The following is a 20,184-nucleotide window of genomic DNA, read 5'->3' on the forward strand; positions in this document are numbered from 1 at the left end:
ATCTTAGCCATTTTTTTTAATTTTATTTTTTATAAACATATAATATATTTTTATCCCCAGGGGTACAGGTCTGTGAATCGCCAGGTTTACACACTTCACAGCACTCACCATAGCACATACCCTCCCCAATGTCCATAACCCCACGCCCCCTCTCCCAACCCCCCTCCCCCCATCAACCCTCAGTTTGTTTTGTGAGATTAAGAGTCACTTACGGTTTGTCTCCCTCCTAATCCCATCTTGTTTCATTTACTCTTCTCCTATTCCCTTAACCCCCCATGTTGCATCTCCTCTCCCTCATATCAGGGAGATCATATGATAGTTGTCTTTCTCCAATTGACTTATTTCGCTAAGCATGATACCCTCTAGTTCCATCCACGTCGTCGCAAATGGCAAGATTTCATTTCTTTTGATGGCTGCATAGTATTCCATTGTGTATATATACCACATCTTCTTTATCCATTCGTCTGTTGATGGACATCTAGGTTTTTTCCATAGTTTGGCTATTGTAGACATTGCTGCTATAAACATTCGGGTGCACGTGCCCCTTCGGATCACTACGTTTGTATCTTTAGGGTAAATACCCAGTAGTGCAATTGCTGGGTCATAGGGTAGTTCTATTTTCAACATTTTGAGGAACCTCCATGCTGTTTTCCAGAGTGGTTGCACCAGCTTGCATTCCCACCAACAGTGTAGGAGGGTTCCCCTTTCTCCACATCCTCGCCAGCATCTGTCCTTTCCTGACTTGTTAATTTTAGCCATTCTGACTGGTGTGAGGTGATACCTCATTGTGGTTTTGATTTCCCTGATGCTGAGTGATATGGAGCACTTTTTCATGTGTCTGTTGGCCATCTGGATGTCTTCTTTGCAGAAATGACTGTTCAGGTCTTCTGCCCATTTCTTGATTGGATTATTTGTTCTTTGGGTGTTGAGTTTGCTAAGTTCTTTATAGATTTTGGACACTAGCCCTTTATCTGATATGTCGTTTGCAAATATCTTCTCCCATTCTGTCAGTTGTCTTTTGGTTTTGTTAAGTGTTTCCTTTGCTGTGCAAAAGCTTTTGATCTTGATAAAATCCCAATAGTTCATTTTTGCCCTTGCTTCCCTTGCCTTTGGCGATGTTCCTAGGAAGATGTTGCTGCGGCTGAGGTCGAAGAGGTTGCTGCCTGTGTTCTCCTCAAGGATTTTGATGGATTCCTTTCTCACATTGAGGTCCTTCATCCATTTGGAGTCTATTTTCGTGTGTGGTGTAAGGAAATGATCCAATTTCATTTTTGTGCATGTGGCTGTCCAATTTTCCCAACACCATTTATTGAAGAGGCTGTCTTTTTTCCATTGGACATTCTTTCCTGCTTTGTCGAAGATTAGTTGACCATAGAGTTGAGGGTCTATTTCTGGGCTCTCTATTCTGTTCCATTGATCTATGTGTCTGTTTTTGTGCCAGTACCATGCTGTCTTGATGATGACAGCTTTGTAATAGAGCTTGAAGTCCGGAATTGTGATGCCACCAACTTTGGCTTTCTTTTTCAATATTGCTTTGGCTATTCGAGGTCTTTTCTGGTTCCATATAAATTTTAGGATTATTTGTTCCATTTCTTTGAAAAAAATGGATGGTACTTTGATAGGAATTGCATTAAATGTGTAGATTGCTTTAGGTAGCATAGACATTTTCACAATATTTATTCTTCCAATCCAGGAGCATGGAACATTTTTCCATTTCTTTGTGTCTTCCTCAATTTCTTTCATGAGTACTTTATAGTTTTCTGGGTATAGACTCTTAGTCTCTTTGGTTAGGTTTATTCCTAGGTATCTTATAGTTTTGGGTGCAATTGTAAATGGGATTGATTCCTTAATTTCTCTTTCTTCTGTCTTGTTGTTGGTGTAGAGAAATGCAACTGATTTCTGTGCATTGATTTTATATCCTGACACTTTACTGAATTCCTGTACAAGTTCTAGCAGTTTTGGAGTGGAGTCTTTTGGGTTTTCCACATATAGTATCATATCATCTGCGAAGAGTGATAGTTTGACTTCTTCTTTGCCGATTTGGATGCCTTTAATTTCCTTTTGTTGTCTGATTGCTGAGGCTAGGACTTCTAGTACTATGTTGAATAGCAGTGGTGATAACGGACATCCCTGCCGTGTTCCTGACCTTAGCGGAAAAGCTTTCAGTTTTTCTCCATTGAGAATGATATTTGTGGTGGGTTTTTCATAGATGGCTTTGATAATATTGAGGTATGTGCCCTCTATCCCTACACTTTGAAGAGTTTTGATCAGGAAGGGATGCTGTACTTTGTCAAATGCTTTTTCAGCATCTATGGAGAGTATCATATGGTTCTTGTTCTTTCTTTTATTAATGTGTTGTATCACATTGATTGAATTGCGGATGTTGAACCAAACTTGCAGCCCTGGAATAAATCCCACTTGGTCGTGGTGGATAATCCTTTTAATGTACTGTTGAATCCTATTGGCTAGTATTTTGGCGAGAATTTTTGCATCTGTGTTCATCAAGGATATTGGCCTGTAGTTCTCTTTTTTGTTGGGATCCTTGTCTGGTTTTGGGATCAAGGTGATGCTGGCCTCATAAAATGAGTTTGGAAGTCTTCCTTCCATTTCTATTTTTTGGAACAGTTTCAGGAGAATAGGAATTAGTTCTTCTTTAAAAGTTTGGTAGAATTCCCCCGGGAAGCCGTCTGGCCCTGGGCTTTTGTTTGTTTGGAGATTTTTGATGACTGTTTCAATCTCCTTACTGGTTATGGGTCTGTTCAGGCTTTCTATTTCTTCCTGGTTCAGTTGTGGTAGTTTATATGTCTCTAGGAATGCATCCATTTCTTCCAGATTGTCAAATTTGTTGGCGTAGAGTTGGTCATAGTATGTTCTTATAATTGTCTGTATTTCTTTGGTGTTAGTTGTGATCTCTCCTCTTTCATTCATGATTTTATTTATTTGGGTCCTTTCTCTTTTCTTTTTGAGAAGTCTGGCCAGGGGTTTATCAATCTTATTAATTCTTTCAAAGAACCAGCTCCTAGTTTCGTTGATTTGTTCTATTGTTTTTTTGGTTTCTATTTCATTGATTTCTGCTCTGATCTTTATGATTTCTCTTCTCCTGCTGGGTTTAGGGTTTCTTTCTTGTTCTTTCTCCAGCTCCTTTAGGTGTAGGGTTAGGTTGTGTACCTGAGACCTTTCTTGTTTCTTGAGAAAGGCTTGTACCGCTATATATTTTCCTCTCAGGACTGCCTTTGTCGTGTCCCACAGATTCTGAACTGTTGTGTTTTCATTATCATTTGTTTCCATGAATTTTTTCAATTCTTCTTTAATTTCCTGGTTGACCCATTCATTCTTTAGAAGGATGCTGTTTAGTCTCCATGTATTTGGGTTCTTTCCAAATTTCCTCTTGTGATTGAGTTTTAGCTTCAGAGCATTGTGGTCTGAAAATATGCAGGGAATGATCCCAATCTTTTGGTCTTCTTGTTGGACAGATCCTTTGAGTATGATATAGTGTCCTTCCTCATCTCTTATTATAGTCTTTGGCTTAAAATCTAATTGATCTGATATAAGGATTGCCACTCCTGCTTTCTTCTGATGTCCATTAGCATGGTAAATTCTTTTCCACCCCCTCACTTTAAATCTGGAGGTGTCTTCGGGTTTAAGATGAGTTTCTTGTAGGCAACATATAGATGGGTTTTGTTTTTTTATCCATTCTGATACCCTGTGTCTTTTGACTGGGGCATTTAGCCCATTAACATTCAGGGTGACTATTGAGAGATATGAATTTAGTGCCATTGTATTGCCTGTAAGGTGACTGTTATTGTATATTGTCTCTGTTCCTTTCTGATCTACTACTTTTAGGGTCTCTCTTTGCTTAGAGGACCCCTTTCAATATTTCCTGTAGAGCTGGTTTGGTATTTGCAAATTCTTTCAGTTTTTGTTTGTCCTGGAAGCTTTTAATCTCTCCTTCTATTTTCAATGATAGCCTAGCTGGATATAGTATTCTTGGCTGCATGTTTTTCTCATTTAGTACTCTGAATATATCATGCCAGCTCTTTCTGGCCTGCCAGGTCTCTGTGGATAAGTCTGCTGCCAATCTAATATTTTTACCATTGTATGTCACAGACTTCTTTTCCCGGGCTGCTTTCAGGATTTTCTCTTTGTCACTAAGACTTGTAAATTTTACTATTAGGTGACGGGGTGTGGACCTATTCTTATTGATTTTGAGGGGGGTTCTCTGCACCTCCTGGATTTTGATGCTTGTTCCCTTTGCCATATTGGGGAAATTCTCTCCAATAATTCTCTCCAATATACCTTCTGCTCCCCTCTCTCTTTCTTCTTCTTCTGGAATCCCAATTATTCTAATGTTGTTTCGTCTTATGGTGTCACTTATCTCTTGAATTCTCCCCTCGTGGTCCAGTAGCTGTTTGTCCCTCTTTTGCTCAGCTTCTTTATTCTCTGTCATTTGGTCTTCTATATCGCTAATTCTTTCTTCTGCTTCATTTATCCTAGCAGTGAGAGCCTCCATTTTTTATTGCACCTCATTAATAGCTTTTTTGATTTCAACTTGGTTAGATTTTAGTTCTTTTATTTCTCCAGAAAGGGTTTCTATATCTCCCGAGAGGGTTTCTCTAATATCTTCCATGCCTTTATCGAGCCCAGCTAGAACCTTGAGAATCGTCATTCTGAACTCTAGATCTGACATATTACCAATGTCTGTATTAATTATGTCCCTAGCCTTCGGTACTGCCTCTTGTTCTTTTTTTTGTGGTGAATTTTTCCGCCTTGTCATTTTGTCCAGATAAGAGTATATGAAGGAGCAAGTAAAATACTAGAAGGGTGGCAACAACCCCAGGAAAATATGCTTTAACCAAATCAGAAGAGGTCCCAAATCGTGAGGGGGGAGAAAGGGGATAAAAAGAGGTTCAGAAAAAAAAAAAAAAAAAGAAACAATTAAAAAAAGAAAACGAATAAAGAAAAAAATATAAAAAAGAAAAAAATATATATATATATTAGATAGAGTAGTTAAAAAACGTTAAAAAAGAAAAAGGTAAATGTTAAAAAAAATTTGGCAGAAGAAGAGAAAAAAAATTGAAAAAGAAAAAAAAATTAAATTAACTGCAAGGCTAAAGAATCATGGGGAGAAAGCCATGAGTTCCGTGCTTTGCTTTCTCCTCCTCTGGAATTCCGCTGCTCTCCTTGGTATTGAAACTGCAGTCCTTGGTAGGTGAACTTGGTCCTGTCTGGGCTTCTTGTTGATCTTCTCGGGGAGGGGCCTGTTGTAGTGATTCTCAAGTGTCTTTGCCCCGGGCGGAGTTGCACCGCCCTTACCCGGGGCCGGGCTGAGTCATCCGCTCGGGTTTGCTTTCGGGAGCTTTTGTTCCCTGAGCGCTTTCCGTAGAGTCCGGAGGGCGGGAATGAAGATGGCGGCCTCCCGGTGTCCGGCCCGGAGGAGCCGAGAGCCTGGGGCCCCACTCCTCAGTGCGCCCTCAGAGAACAGCGCCGATTTACTCCCGTCACCCTGCCTCCGGCCGCGCTCCGAGCTGACCGAGCCTGCGACCGGTTCAAGGTAACCCCGAGCTGAGAGTCACTCCTCGGCTCTGTCTCTGTAGCCGGCTTCCCCGCTCTAATACCTGTAAGCTCTGCGACACTCAGACACCCCCGATCCTTCTGTGACCCTGCGGGACCTGAGGCCACGCTGACCCCGCGTGGGCTTCACCCCGGTTAAGCCTCTGGAGCGATGTCCCTCAGCGGAACAGACTTTTAAAAGTCCCGATTTTGTGCTCCGTGGCTCCGCCGCTTGCCGGGAGCCGGCCCCTCCCCCCGCGGTCTATCTTCCCGTCGCTTTGGATTCACTTCTCCGCCCGTCCTACCTTTCAGAAAGTGGTTGATTTTCTGTTTCTAGAGTTGCTGTTCTTCTTCTCTTCGATCTCCCGTTGGATTTGTAGGTGTTTGCGATCTTTAGATAAGCTAGCTAGCTGATCTCCCGCTACCTGAAGTAGTCTCAGCTGCTACTTCTCCGCCATCTTGAATCCTCCTCCTTCGATCTTAGCCATTTTTAAGCATACAATCCAGTGGCATTAATCACATTCAGACTGTTAAGGTAACCATCCACTACTACCTGTTTCCAAAACTTTCCACTCCAAACAGAAACCCCATGCCCTATAAGCAGTAACTCCCATTTCCTCCTTCCCCCAGGCCCTGGTAACCTTAAAGCTACCTTCTCTATGACAGGAAGTCTGCGGTGTACCTCCTGTTCTAAGTACCTTATGTAAGTGCAATCACAGAGTAGTTGGGCTCTAGGACAGGTTTGTATCACTCAGCATAATGTGTTTAAGATTTATGCCTATAAAACTTCATCCCTTTCTATGGCTGAATAATATTTCATTTCACGTACATACCGTATTTTCTTTTTATTAATTCATCTTTCGATGGATGCAGGTTGTTTACATCTCTTGGTTATTGTGAATAATGTTTCAGGGAATACTGGTGTGACAAGTGACTGTTCTAACCAGTTTTCAATTTGGGGGGATATATTCCCAGAAACAAAATTCCGAATAATATGGTAATTTTATGTTTAGTTTTTTGAGGAGCTGGAAAGATTTTCCCCAGCAGCTTTAACATGTTACATTCCCTCCAGCAATGAATAACGGTTCCAGTTTCTACACATCCTCACCCACATTTCTTATCTTCTGCTTAAAAAAATCCCCCACATAATTATTATAGCCATTCTAGTAGGTATGAAGTCATATTTCATTGTGGTTTTAATTTGCATTTCCCTGACGACTAAAAACCTTGATGTTGACTAAAGATGTTGAGCATACTATCATGTGCTTTTTGGTGACTTGTGTATCTTTACTGGAGAAACACTTATTCAAATTCTTGGCCCATTTTTTAATTGGGTGGTTAGTCTTGTTGTTGTTGAGTGTTAGTTCTTTATACATTCTGGATATTAAACCCTTATCTGATATAGGAGTTTCAAACATTTTCTCCCATTTAAAAACATTTATTATTGGAGTATAGTTGACACATAATGTTGTACTAGTTTTAGGTGTACAACATAGTGATTTGGTAACTCTATACATGACACAATGCTCACCACAATAAATGTAGTTACCATCAGTCATCATACAGGTTTATTGTATTATCAACTATTTTCCCTCAGCTGTACTTTACATCTCCGTGACTTATTTCTCTTATACCTTGAAGCTTGTATCTTTTAATCCCCTTGGCTTAGTCCACCTATCGCTTGACCTCCTTCCCCTCTGGCAACTACCACTTGTTCTCTGTATTTATGGGTCTGTTTCTTGTTTGTTTGTTCATTTGTTTTCTTTTTTAGATTCTGCATACAAGTGAGATCTTATGGTATTTGTCTTTTTCTATCTGATTGATTTCACTTAGTATAATACCCTCTAGGTCCATCTATGTTGTTGCAAATGGCAAAACCGCATTCTTTATGACGGAGTAATATTCCATTTCTCACACACACACACCCTTTCTCTATCTACTCATCTATGGATACTTAGCTTGCTTTCATATCTCGGCTATTGTAAATAATGCTACAATAAACATAGGACTCCATATACCTTTTGAATTAACATTTTCATCTTCTTTGGATACTCAGCAGTTGAATTACTGGATTGTATGGTGTTTTTTAAAGAATTTTTAAATTTATTTGACAGAGAGAGAGAGAGAGAGAACAAGCAGGGAGAATGGCAGAGGGAGAGGGAGAAGCAGGCTTCCTGCTGAACAGGGAGCCCGATGTGGAGCTTGATCCGAGCACCCTGGGATCATGATCTGGGCCGAAGGCAGACATTCAACCGACTGAGCCACCCAGTTGTCCTGGATTGTATGGTATTTCTATTCTCAGTTTTTTGAGGCATCTCCATACTGTTTTCCACCAGCATGCATTTCTACCAACAGTGCATAAAAGTTCCTTTTCTCCACATCCTTTCCAGCACTTGTTATTTCTTATCTTTTTGATATTAGCCATTTGGACTGGTGTGAGGTGATCTCTCACTGTGTTTGATTATTTCCTCCCATTCTGTAGGTTGTGTTTTTACTTTCCTGATAATGTACTTTACTGCACAAATGATTTCAATTTTGATGAAGTCCAACTTGCCACATCTTCTTTTGTTTTTCATTCTTTTAGAATCATTGCCAAATTTAAGTCACGAAGATTTACCCCTACCTTTTCTTTTAAGGGTTTTTAAAGTTCTTGCTTTTATATTTCTCTTCTCTCTTTCAAGGTCCTTTGTCTTTCAACAGTTTTGTTATAATGTGTCTTTTTGTGTGTGGGTCTTTTTGAGTTTATTATACTTAGAGATCATTGAGCTTTTTGCATTTTAGATTCTTGGTTTTCTTCAAATTTGAAGGGTTTCTTCAAATAATCTTCTTGTCCCTTTCTCTTCTCTTTCTTCTGGGATTCACATAATGCATGTGTTGGTTCACCTAATGGTGTTCCACAGGTCCCTTAGACTCTCTTCACTTTTCTATATTCTTTTTTTCTTCCTGTTCCTCAACTTGGTAATTCAATTGTCCTATCACCAACTGTGCTGATTTTTCCCTTTCTGCCTGCTTAAATCTGCTGTTGAACCCTACTGGTATATTTTTCATTTCAGCTATTGTACTTTTCGGCTCCAGAAGATCTGTTGGCTCCTTTTTATATCTCTTCATTGATACTTTCATTTTTGATACATAGTTCACATAATTTCTTTCTGTTCCCTGTTTCCCTTTCTCTCTTTCAGCATATTTAAGACAATTGTTTTTAAGATTTTATCTGGTAAGTGTAATGACTGGAGCCTCAGGACAGTTTCTGTCCATTTATTTTGTTCCTTTGAATTGGCCATACTTTCATGTTTCTTGTGATTTTTGGTTGAAAACTGGACATTTTTATATTCTAATGTGCAACTTCGGAACTAATACTCTCTCCCTTACTTTTTCTGTCTTGTTCTGTGTTTGTGTTGTGTTTTTGGTTGTTGAAAGCCATAGTTGTCCATTTGTTTAGTGACTTTCCCAAACTATTATTGCAAAGAATGTATTTTTTGCCCTGTGTGGTCACTAAAGTCTGTTCCTTGTCTTTTTGGCTAGTGTTTTGACAGAGATTTCTTTGGATGCCACCAAACACACACACAGCAATCAAACAAACACACAATAAGAGAGATGGAAAAAATCACCTCTTGCAGTCTTTGTAGATTGGATCTGTGTCAGTGGCCTCCTTCAGCATTCAGAGAGGTTGGAACTGAGCTTGGAGATCAAGCCAAGGCTGAACATTTAGGGTCTCTCTGAAAAGACCCAAAGTGAAAGCTCAGGGTTTTTTTCTGAGCATGAGTTTTGTCCTTGACATGCATATGGCTTTCTCAATTCCCCAGTATACAATGGGTGGATTTGAATATTCTAATTTCCCAAAGAAACTCATGTCAACTTTTGCTTTAGAGAGTCTAATACAGGTTTAAGCTATAATCTTTTATGCAGCTATGCATTGTTAGTTCAACCTGCAGTGTTTTCAGCAATGTCCATCACTTTTTTGGCCTGAGTTCTGCATTAGGTAAAACAGAGATGAGAGCCTTGCATCAGTCCTCCATGTACCCACTGGACTGGTTAGAACAGATATACATACACTGTGTATTGGTCTTCAAAGGCTGCTGTAACAAAATACCACAGACTGGGTAGAATAAACAACAGATTTTATTTCTTCACAGTTCTAGAAGCTAGAAGTCCAAGGTCCAGTTGCTATCAGGGTTGGTTTCAGGTAAAGCCACTCTTCCTGGCTTACAGAGGGCTGTTGTCTTGCTGTGTCCTCACACAGGCTCTTCTTATAAGGACACCCATCCTACTGGATTAGGGTCCCACCCTTGTGACCTCAATTAACCTTAGTTCTTTCCCTTAAGGCCCTTTCTCCAATACCATCACATCGGGGGTTAGGGCTTCAACATATGAATTTTGAGGGGGGTGCGATTCAGTCCATAACACATAATGACTTGTGGGTAAAGTCTCCACAACTCCCTCCAGAGCCAGGGACCAGAAATGTGGACTGCTGAGGCTTTAAGACCAAAACTGCTGCTGTACTGGGGAGGACATGGGGGAAAGACAAGTAAAAAGATCACCATGAAATTTCCCACCATTTTGAAATTCCCATTTTTGAGTCTGTGCTCATTTGGTTGCCATAAACTTTTGACTGTTTTCCAGAGTTCTGGTAAAGTTGGTACTGACAGTTCTTGGTTTTCCATGTTTCTGGGGGGAGGGTGTCAAGAACTTGGAGCTGCCTTTCCCACCAGTTTGCTGATATCAGTCTAGTCCACATTTCTTGAAAGCTGAGCTCTTGTAATCCTGTTATACCTAGGAGACAATACAATGGTTGGAACAAGAGAAGAGCTAAATAAATACTGAATACACACGGCAATCTTCGTGAGCATCTAGGCTAACACAGCGCATGGATGCGAGCCTAAAGCTTTCTGGGAACTTCAAGGCTCTGGAAGGACCACTGAGGAACAAAGAATCTGGGGACTGGCACAGACCAGAAACTGTAGGAAACTGAGATCACGAGGAGTCACAAATGTCCAAATCCAGAAACTTGAGCGTAAACATGTTCTGCTATATTATATTTATGATGATTCTTCTTCAAATGCTTCAGGATGATGTGTGCATGTGGGAAAGTTCATTAACCCTAATGTGTATCAGTATCTTGGGATGGTTTAATTATCACTGCAAGTGGTAGAAGTACTTTGACAAAATACTTCAATTTTTATTCCTTGTTTAAAGAAGGCGTAATATCGCCAAGCCCAACAGACTACACAAGGAGTCAGCAAATTGCATCCCAATGGCTAAATCTGGTCTGATGTAAGTTTCTGTAAAACACATTTAATTGGAACACCACTACTCTATCATCTATATATCATCTTTGGCGTCTTTTGTGCTATGACATAGAGTTGAATAGTTATGACAAAGACCATACAGTCTGCAAAGCCTAAAATTTTACTACCTGTTCCTTTATAGTGAAATTGGCTAACTGTTGTTCTGCAGCTTGGTATTTAAAGAACATTTTGGCAGGATATAACATCCTTGGTTCTCACTTTTCTCTTCAGTTTTTAGGAAATATTTCTCCATTACTATCTTGTTTTTTATGTCATTATTGAGACATCTAATGCCAATCTGATCATTTTTTTTTTTAAGCTTTGTGAGTGGACTCATCTTTGCTGGAGTTCTAGCCATTTTTTTCCCCTTAAAGTCCAATGATTTTACTAGAAATATATTTTGGGATTGGCCATTCTGGGTCAACTGTCTCAGGTATACATTTGTTCTTTTCTGTGTACAGATCTTTTATTTCCATAAAATTTTCTTGAATTACTAATTTAAATATAATGACCCATTGTTTTGTTTTCTTTTCAGGGGACTTCAATTATTCATAAGTTGCAAACGCTGGGTTTTCTTTGTGGATTTTATATATCTATAGCTTTGGCCATATCCTTTTGTAACTATTCATTGATTTATCTTTAGTCTTGATTTTTCTAATTCTTCTACTTGGTCTCTACATTTTCAAATCTATTCTCTCTAGGTATTTTATAAAGTCTTCATTTCTGAGATGGTTTTTTCCCTTCATTTCTTGAGTTTGTTTAACTCTTATTCCACATTTTCATTTTTTTGGTCCATTTCTCTTCTGAGTTTTGAATTTCTTATTCAAGGCGTCCTCTCACATCTACACATGATTGATATTCAATGTTATTTAATTCATGTTAGGATAAGAACCGAGGTGGAGGGAGAAGAATTAAAAGATACTCAGGGGAGGAGGGGTTAAAACTGTGTTTTAATTTGCATTTCCCTGACGACTAAAAATCTTGATATTGACTAAAGATGTTGAGCATACTATCATGTGCTTTTTGGTGACTTGTGTGTCTTTACTGGAGAAATACTTATTCAAATCCTTGGCCCATTTTTTAATTGGGTGGCTAGTCTTGTTGTTGTTGAGTGTTAGTTCTTTATACATTCTGGATATTAAACCCTTATCTGATAGTATTGGGTAGTAAGTGGAGATTATTGGATAGTAAGTGGAGATTTTGCCAAGACTCAACATTGAGTTCAATGTGGAGAACTCTGGGCTTTCACTAGGAGTTTGGCTTAGAGGCTTGGACATAGTTTAGAAGTCGGAGTTTCCATTATGCAGGAATTTCCTGACAGAGCCTCAGTGTCTTTATTGGGGGAAACAACTGAAATGACTCAGAGACCACTGAAGGACATTTAACAACAACCAGGCCATTCCTAGCAACTGAAGTTTGGGTTGCATCAGTAGCCAAGCAATCCCCCAATTTAGGAACGATCATTTTAGATTCAGTCTTTCCTGTGTCAGCTCTGCATTAAGTGTTGTTAGTATCAACTTGCACCAATGAGCCCCCTTTCCAATATTCACTATAGACATTAAAAACTAGCATGTCAAGGATTCCCATAGAAAATGGGGACGCTAGACCCTATGTGCCTGGGGAAACCCAGGGGATACACAGTTCACATTGAATAGGAAGTGTCTTATCTGTGTCCACTATGTACCAACATTTTCATGAATCTTAGGGTTATAGGGGAAACACTGGGTTCACTTTGGATGGAATAGGTAAACTTAATCATTATTTGACAAGGCCCTAGGAGAATTCTCTGATGCTGATTATTGGGATATTTAAGATTCCTGAGATGTTTACCCTGTACTGTCCAAGGAGAACTAACATAATTGTTATAAACTATGTTCAATTATTTAAAAGTTTATGAGAACAAGAGCCAATTCAATACACATTTATGTTCTATTATTTATGGGACTCTGCTGGGTGCAAAGGCAACAATGTAAGAAACACAAATTTGTTTTGTTTTGTTTTGTTCTTAAGGGTGTTAATACTAGAAGGAGGGAGAAGTCTCGACTACAATGTATGGTACAAGAGAAAGAGAAATTGTGGGTTACAAAGCAGGCATGTTAATAGTCGGGGGGGGGGGAATGAGGAAGGTTTCATTAAGGAGGAAACATCTGAAGTACATATGTAAGAACATGTAAAATTTTGCCAGGCAGAAAGAGGGACAGAAGGAGGAATTCCATGGAGAATTAACAGCACTACCAAGACAAAAGAAAAATAGAGTATCTTTGGGAAATAATCAGCAGTCCTGTGGGGTTGAAGGGCAGGAGATGTGGGGCGTTGTAATGACAGGTGAGTTTGGAAGGATTAATTACTGCTAAATTATGGTGGGCCTTGAATCCAGGCTAGAGATTACAGGTTTATTTAATAAAGCATGAGAAGACACTGAAGATCTTTGGGTAAGACAATGACACAACCCCAGCTCTACAGGATGTGGAGGACAGATCAGAAGACTCATAACAGCCTGGGTGATATGTATTAGGAAATGAAGTAGGATAGTGGTGCTGGGGATGGAGTGCAGGGGAGGGCTTACACATGATTTGGAGTTATGAAACTACTGATTTGGATGTGAATAGCATAGTGGTTGCTGGTGTAAGAATAAGGAAGAAGTTAAGGGTGGTATTAAGATTTAATGCATTATCGTAAAATCATATTGATGCCAATTAACGCCAATAGGGTAAGAAGGAGGAGTAGTTCTCTGGGTGAGAAAATAAATTGTATAGCTTGGGACAGGTTAACATGGAGGGACACATGGAGAGAAATGTCTGGGAGATGGGTAAAAACTCAGATTTGAAGGACTGGCCGAGATTTGGAAGTGATTTTCAAGGGCATGAAAATTAGAGTCACAAAACTGGATGAAAATGGAGACAAGGTGGCCTGGGATGGAAAAGGATGGGCTAGAATGTTCTTCAAAGGAAATAATTGCTCAAGGCTGGAAGACGTGCTACAGTGATGGCAGTGAGGATGATGATGATGAAGATGATGACTTCATTTACTGGGCACCTACTTACGTCGAGAGACAGTGCTAAATTTTCATACATATTCTTTTGTTTTACCTTGACGATCTTCTAAGTTAGGCTGTTTTTATTCTTATTTGACAGGTGAGAAAACTGAGACTCAGTCATGTCAGGTGACTTGCCTACGGTCACGAAACTCTAAATTGTAGAGCTGGTCTCTGAATCCAGTTCCCTCTGCCCCCAAATTCCATGTTATCAACCATAGCATTCTTCTGCTGTAGCTCTGCCCTGAACCTGGTGAGACTCTATTTCTAGGAATTTGAAGACAAAGACTAGGAACCAAGGAAAAGCGAAGAAGGGTTAGAGACACAGAGATGGTAAAGTGGCATCAATGTGTGCTGAATTCATCCAGGTGTAAGACTAAATGATCCATTTCTTTGTGCTACAAATTCAGTCTTCCAAACAAATGTTCTCGTCATTCAGGGCAACGTGGGGAATATGAATGGATCATCAAACCTCCACTTCTGAGGGTTTTGAGCAAGGTGGACTGAGTGTATTACCCACCAGTGTATTCAGAAATATAAACAAGGGCACCTGGTGGCTCAGTCCGTCAAGTGTCCAACTCTTGCTTTTGGCTCAGGTCATGGTCTTACAGTCACAGGATCCAGCCTTGCATCGGGCTCTGCGCTCAATGTGGAGTCTGCTTCAGATTCTCTCCCTCTCTCCCTCTGCCCCTCCCTGCTCATGCTCTCATGCTCACATAAATAAAAATCTTAAAAAAAAAATGAGATTAAAAAAAAAAAGAAATATAAACAAGTGGGCATGTCCCATAGTCAGAGCTGTAGTGGGCAAGAGGCTGGTCAATTAAGTCCAGGAAGAGCTGTGGGGACCACACCTGGGTGTGGGAACACATTCATGATGAGTGCTTGGTGAGCTGCAAACACGTACAAATATTGATTCTTGTTGCTGCTGTGTTGGGGGTGGTCGTGGTGGTGCTGTTAGGTGCACGCAAAGGGAAGTAGAGTCAGTGGGGCAGAAGAAGGAGAGAACTGGGAGTGGAAGCGAAAAACAAGGAACCAAGTCCACGATGGCAGAGAGGCTGACAAGAGAAGTCGGGGAAGGGTAGCCTTGTAACTTTGCTGGGGTGGGAAAAAAACTGCCATTAGCTTCTGTTAGAAATCTATACCAGAAAGGAACTTTGTGGGCACGATGGCATTTGTAGAAAATGCCCAGCCTTTACAGAGCTTTCGTACTCAATGAGCGCTTTCGAAGTCCCAGGAGACCTTTCTATTTGCCGAGCTTCCAGGAAAGCCCTAGACAAAAATCACTCAGCAGAGAAGCATGCCCTTAGAGCCTTTCCCTCTGTGTGGTCTCCCCACAGCCCAAAAGTGGGGGTGGGGGGTTGATGAAGGCAGCCTGCTCTGCCTCTCCTAGCCACATGGCCTTGGGCAAGTCCCTTGATAATGACTTATTAGAGCCAAAGAACATTCTGCAGATTGTAAGCTGCTTTCACAAACCTATCCCTGAGAACCCTGGGGACCAGAGTTTCATAGCATATTATGTATTTGATTAATCGTAGCATTTGACATTTAAGAAGCAGATGTCCTTCTTACTGTTTCTGCCTTCAAAATCTTTCTATTCATCTTGTGCTCGGAAGTCTTGATCAAATTATAAACATATAATGTATTATTAGCCCCAGGGTACAGGTCCAAAAATTTTTTTTAAGTTACCTTTTGGCATCTAAAATTCGAATAGCATTTTCCTATAGGATAAAAGATAGCAGAACATAGGTTATTTGCTAAGTTCTTAGAAACACCAAGACAAATGCTCTGTAACAGATAAAACCTAGAATTTGGGGAAGTCTAGAAGTCTACAAATCCAAAAATTAACCTGTAAAAGCTTTTGATGCAATAATGTCCTTCGGTGAGTTGGATCTGGGGATGGTTAAATGTCTAAATGTGCTTTGGACTTTAAATAGGGGCTAGTGGTAAGATCTGGTTTTAAAAAAATTAAGCTTTGGATTTCCAGAGATGGTCACTGGGCAGTAGCTGCTGGATGAGTCAATATCCAGCCCTAAGTGGTATCATTTATACAAAATTTGTGATGTTTATGCAGTGATTAGCTTTTTGTGGATGACTTATTTAAACAAAATTTGTTAACAAATGGAAGCAGCCTAATGGCTGGAAAGAAGTAGTAATCAAGAGCCCATAGTAAATGCAGCAAAGGCACATGTGCATGCACCCCTCTCCCACACACAGGGACCATCTGGCGGAATGCCATTCAGCAGGGTTACCTCCAAGGCACAAATAGTTGCAAAATCCTTGACAATGGCTGAATTCCCATTCCCACAGGGCAGCCTGTTCTACACACTCCAGATTATACAAGGTCCTCTGCAAATTCAATAAATCAGAGAATGCGGAGAATGAGGGAACGCTGAGTAGGTACATCCGGTTAGCATAACTGAGCTTACAGTTCTCGTAAATGGAGGTGCAAGAGACCAGTGGTCAGGGGATTAAAAAAACCAAACTCTAATTCCTGACACAGAGGTGTCAATTGAGAAAAGAAGACCATGGGGGTACCTGGGTAACTCAGTCAATTATGCGTCTGCCTTCTGCTCAGGTCATGATCTTGGGGTCCTGGGATGGAATCCTGAGTCGGGCTCCTGGCTCAGCAGGAAGTCTGCCCCCTCTCCTTCTGCCTTCTGTCCCCCCACTCATGCTCTCTCTCTTCAATAAATAAAAAATCTTGAAAAAAAAAAAAAAAAAGAAACACCATAGTGATATGCCACTATCTTTTCTTTCTTTATACCCAAATTGCCCCCTTCTTGGTGGGCACAGACCAGCCAGAAGGTCCATCAAACTGACCCATTTTCTGAACTTCTAGCAGAAGTGAGAAGAGCTACTTCCAGGACTCTCCTCTCTGGCCTGTCAAGGAGCACCGCCATTTTGAAATTGCACGTTGAAGATGAAGAGACACATGGAAGGGGTCTGGGTCCCAGAGCCATTGCGCAGGGGAGAGCTCTCTGGTGACCAGGAGTATGTTTTGGACATGAATGAGTTTGGGCTACTCACTAGGCATGTGTCTGATGGAACCTGGTATCACAAAATGCCCCCTCTCCCCTCAGGCATGCTACTGCAGGTGGGCATAAACAGGGTTTCCAGAGCTATGGGTTAACTGTAGTTCCCCCCAGCCTCTGATATCCCCCACATCACTAGCTCTCAGTAGATTCCTAAGAAACTGAAGAGATCAAGTGACCAGCTGTTCTTCTATTTCTAATGAGGAGGAAACATTGGGGATTCCCGGAATGTCCTTCTAGAGATTTTTATGTTCCTCTGGTTTTTTCCTTATGGTGAAGAACCTCTTCTTTAGGATGCCTTTCTGTGGAGATACAAAGACAAGTCAAAAACTAAGGAGGTACACTTAGTTTCTTATGTCCTCCTGTCACTCTCAGAGAGAAGCACCTGGGAATTCACTCAAGCCCTTCGCAGGGCAATTCCTCAGTGGCGGGGATCCCTCTGGGGCCACTCTCCTCCATCACAGGGCTCCAGCTATGACTTACTGAGGCTCCTAAGATGACTGTATTCTTGCAACACGGCACTTGCTGGCTTGTGGCTTTATGGGTATTCCCAAATATCCCCGGGAAACATATTCTTTTTTCAAGAAGAGAAAAAAAAATTACCATGTTTTGGTTCTGAGCTAAAATTCACAACTCATTACATTGTAACTACATGAAATCTCATTTCCTATGATTTTAGGAACTTGTTTTTTTTGATAATTTAGAGAAGATGGACCTTGGCTGACGTTTACTTTACTCAAGAGAAGGGTTTTTTTGGGGTGCCTAGCTGGTTCCCCACTCTTGATCTTGGGGTCATACGCTTGAGACTCACGTTGGGTACAGGGACCTACTTAAAAAAAAAACAAAAAAACGGAAAAGGTGTTCTTGAGAATTTGACAATGCTAAATACATAAAAAATTAGGTAAGGCAAAATACCATTGTTCAAAATTTCTTTAAAAACACGTTTTAAGCACTGTGAGGAACATCCTCCTTATATATCATTGGTGCATTTCTTCTAAATCATTCCTATCAATTCTTTAAAGCAGTTTGACCGAGGAGCCTGCTGGGCCGTTGCAAGCCCAGCTGCATGGGAAGGATCTGTGGGAGTGTGAGTTGGAAGGATCCCTTTGGAAAGGGGCAGCAACCACCGATCTTCACACCGGAAGGAGCCTGGGGTCACAGGCAGGGAGCCCGGGGGACAGCTGGTTGGCGTGGTCCTCCAGGGTCTGGCATGCCTGGCTCCAGAGCCACAATCCCGGGAGATCACAGCCTGCCGGCCAAGAGGAGTCCAACCCTCCCTCCCTCCCCTGGATGGCGGTGGGTCCACGTTGGAGCATCTGTTCCCTTCAGCTTCTGAAACAATGGAACATGCTGTTTCAAATAGGGATCACATGGTGGGCAGCCAAAAACAAGCCAATGACCCAGGAAATGTCCTCTCTGCTTGTAAGATTTTGGCAAAGGAAGTTTAACTCATTTTGTGTGGGGCAACCATTTCTCTATTATCTATCTACCATCTATCCATCCATCCATCCATCATCTATTTTTTATCATTTATTTTTCAAACCACTTTACTGAGCTATAATCCACGTGCCATGAAATTCTCCATTTAAAGTGTTTAATTTGTTGAATTTTAAAATATTCACAGAACAGTGCAACCACCACCACATTCCAATTTTAGAACAAATCATTTATTTTCAAAATTGAGTATGCAGAACTCCCTATTATGCATCTTTGGCTAGATTTGGAAACACACCTGTTCTCCAGGGCGGGAGGTCTCTGGCAACAATGTCTTCTCTCCTGATTCTCTTTATCCTGGGCATCTGCACGGCAGATGTGAGCAGGTAGGAGCTCCTAGAGACCGCTCTTAACGGGTTGTAGCAAGGCGGCTGGTCACTTCGCACCCTCTGGCTGCACAGGAATGTATTCTGATGGAGCAGGAGGTAGGGCTGGAGGCTCTGAGGGTCTGGCACCTTGATCAGCAGCGGAGGCCCCTTAATCCCCTTTGTATCTTCTGTCTTCCCTCCTAATCCTCAAAAGGAGTTGAAATACTAGAATCCCTGCCTCGCTATCCAGACTGGCCTCTAGAGGGCACACGATTTCCCCAGACAGAGCGGAGATGGAGGCTGTTTTCCCAGAGTCACCCCAATGGTTCCCCTGGGAGGGAGTCTTTTCTCGGAGGGAGTCTAGCTTCCTTCCGGGTTGGCCACGGCTCATCCCAGTCCTTGAAACCTGCTTGGGGTGGGGATGAGAGGTTGTGGTTTGGCTTCTTTCTGGAAAGAAACATCTCAAATCTCCCCTACCTTATTCCTGAAAGAGCCTTTAACCATTCCTAGAGTTCTAATCGTTTTTATTTCACATACTTAGCCTTCAAAGTTTTTTTTTTTATTATTATGATAAAATATACATGAAATTTACTATGTAAGGATTTTTAGGGGTACGGTTCAGGGGCATTAAGTACATTCACATTATTGGGCGGCCATCACCACCACCCACCTCCCAGAACATTTTTATTTTACAAAATTAAAACTCTGTCCTCACTGAACGATAACTCTTCATCCCCAGCCCCTAGTAACCACCATTCTACCTTCTGGATCTATGAATTTGACGACTCTGGGTACCTCACATAAAGAGAATCCTGTATTTGTGGATTTTTGTGACTTACTTCATTCGGCATTATGTCTTCAAGATTCATCCATGTGGCAGCATCGGTCAGAATTCCCTTTTTTTATTTTTTTGTTTTTTTAAGGCTGAATACTATTCCGTTTGTGTACATGTTGTTTGTCTATTCAGCCATTGGTGGATGCTTGGGTGGTCTCCAACCCTCGGCTGCTGAGAATAAGGCTTCGGTGACCAGAGTGTACAAATATCCCTTCGAGCCCCTGCTTGCAATAATTTTGGGTCTTCATGGCCTTTTATGCCAATGGGAGAATGAGGTGACTCTACTCCAGGGCTGGGTTTCCCAATGTTTTCACATTATGGCTTACCTCCAAAATGTTTGCTTGGCCCCTTGAGGACACCGGAGGGGTCTGGAGCCCAGACAGAATCCTGGAGGGGACTCATCCCGGCTCCGCTGAGGGGGTGGAGGGGATCCCCCTCACAGCACGCACTGGACACGTCAGGCAGGGACCTCTCTGCCATGGACAGCTCAGCTCCCGCTTTCCGACCCCACGTAGCAAGCAAACACCCCATGGTGTGGAGCCTCTCTAGGTGTGGCTGGAAGGATGAGGTGTCCTCGCCCTCTGCTCTCTCTGCTCACGCCCCCCTCCCACCCTTAGAACACCTCTGTTTGCAGCTGCAGAGTGAG

This window comes from Enhydra lutris, unplaced genomic scaffold (assembly GCF_002288905.1).
Source record: "Enhydra lutris kenyoni isolate GAN:26980312 unplaced genomic scaffold, ASM228890v2 scaffoldscaffold76, whole genome shotgun sequence".
Classification (NCBI taxonomy): domain Eukaryota; kingdom Metazoa; phylum Chordata; class Mammalia; order Carnivora; family Mustelidae; genus Enhydra; species Enhydra lutris.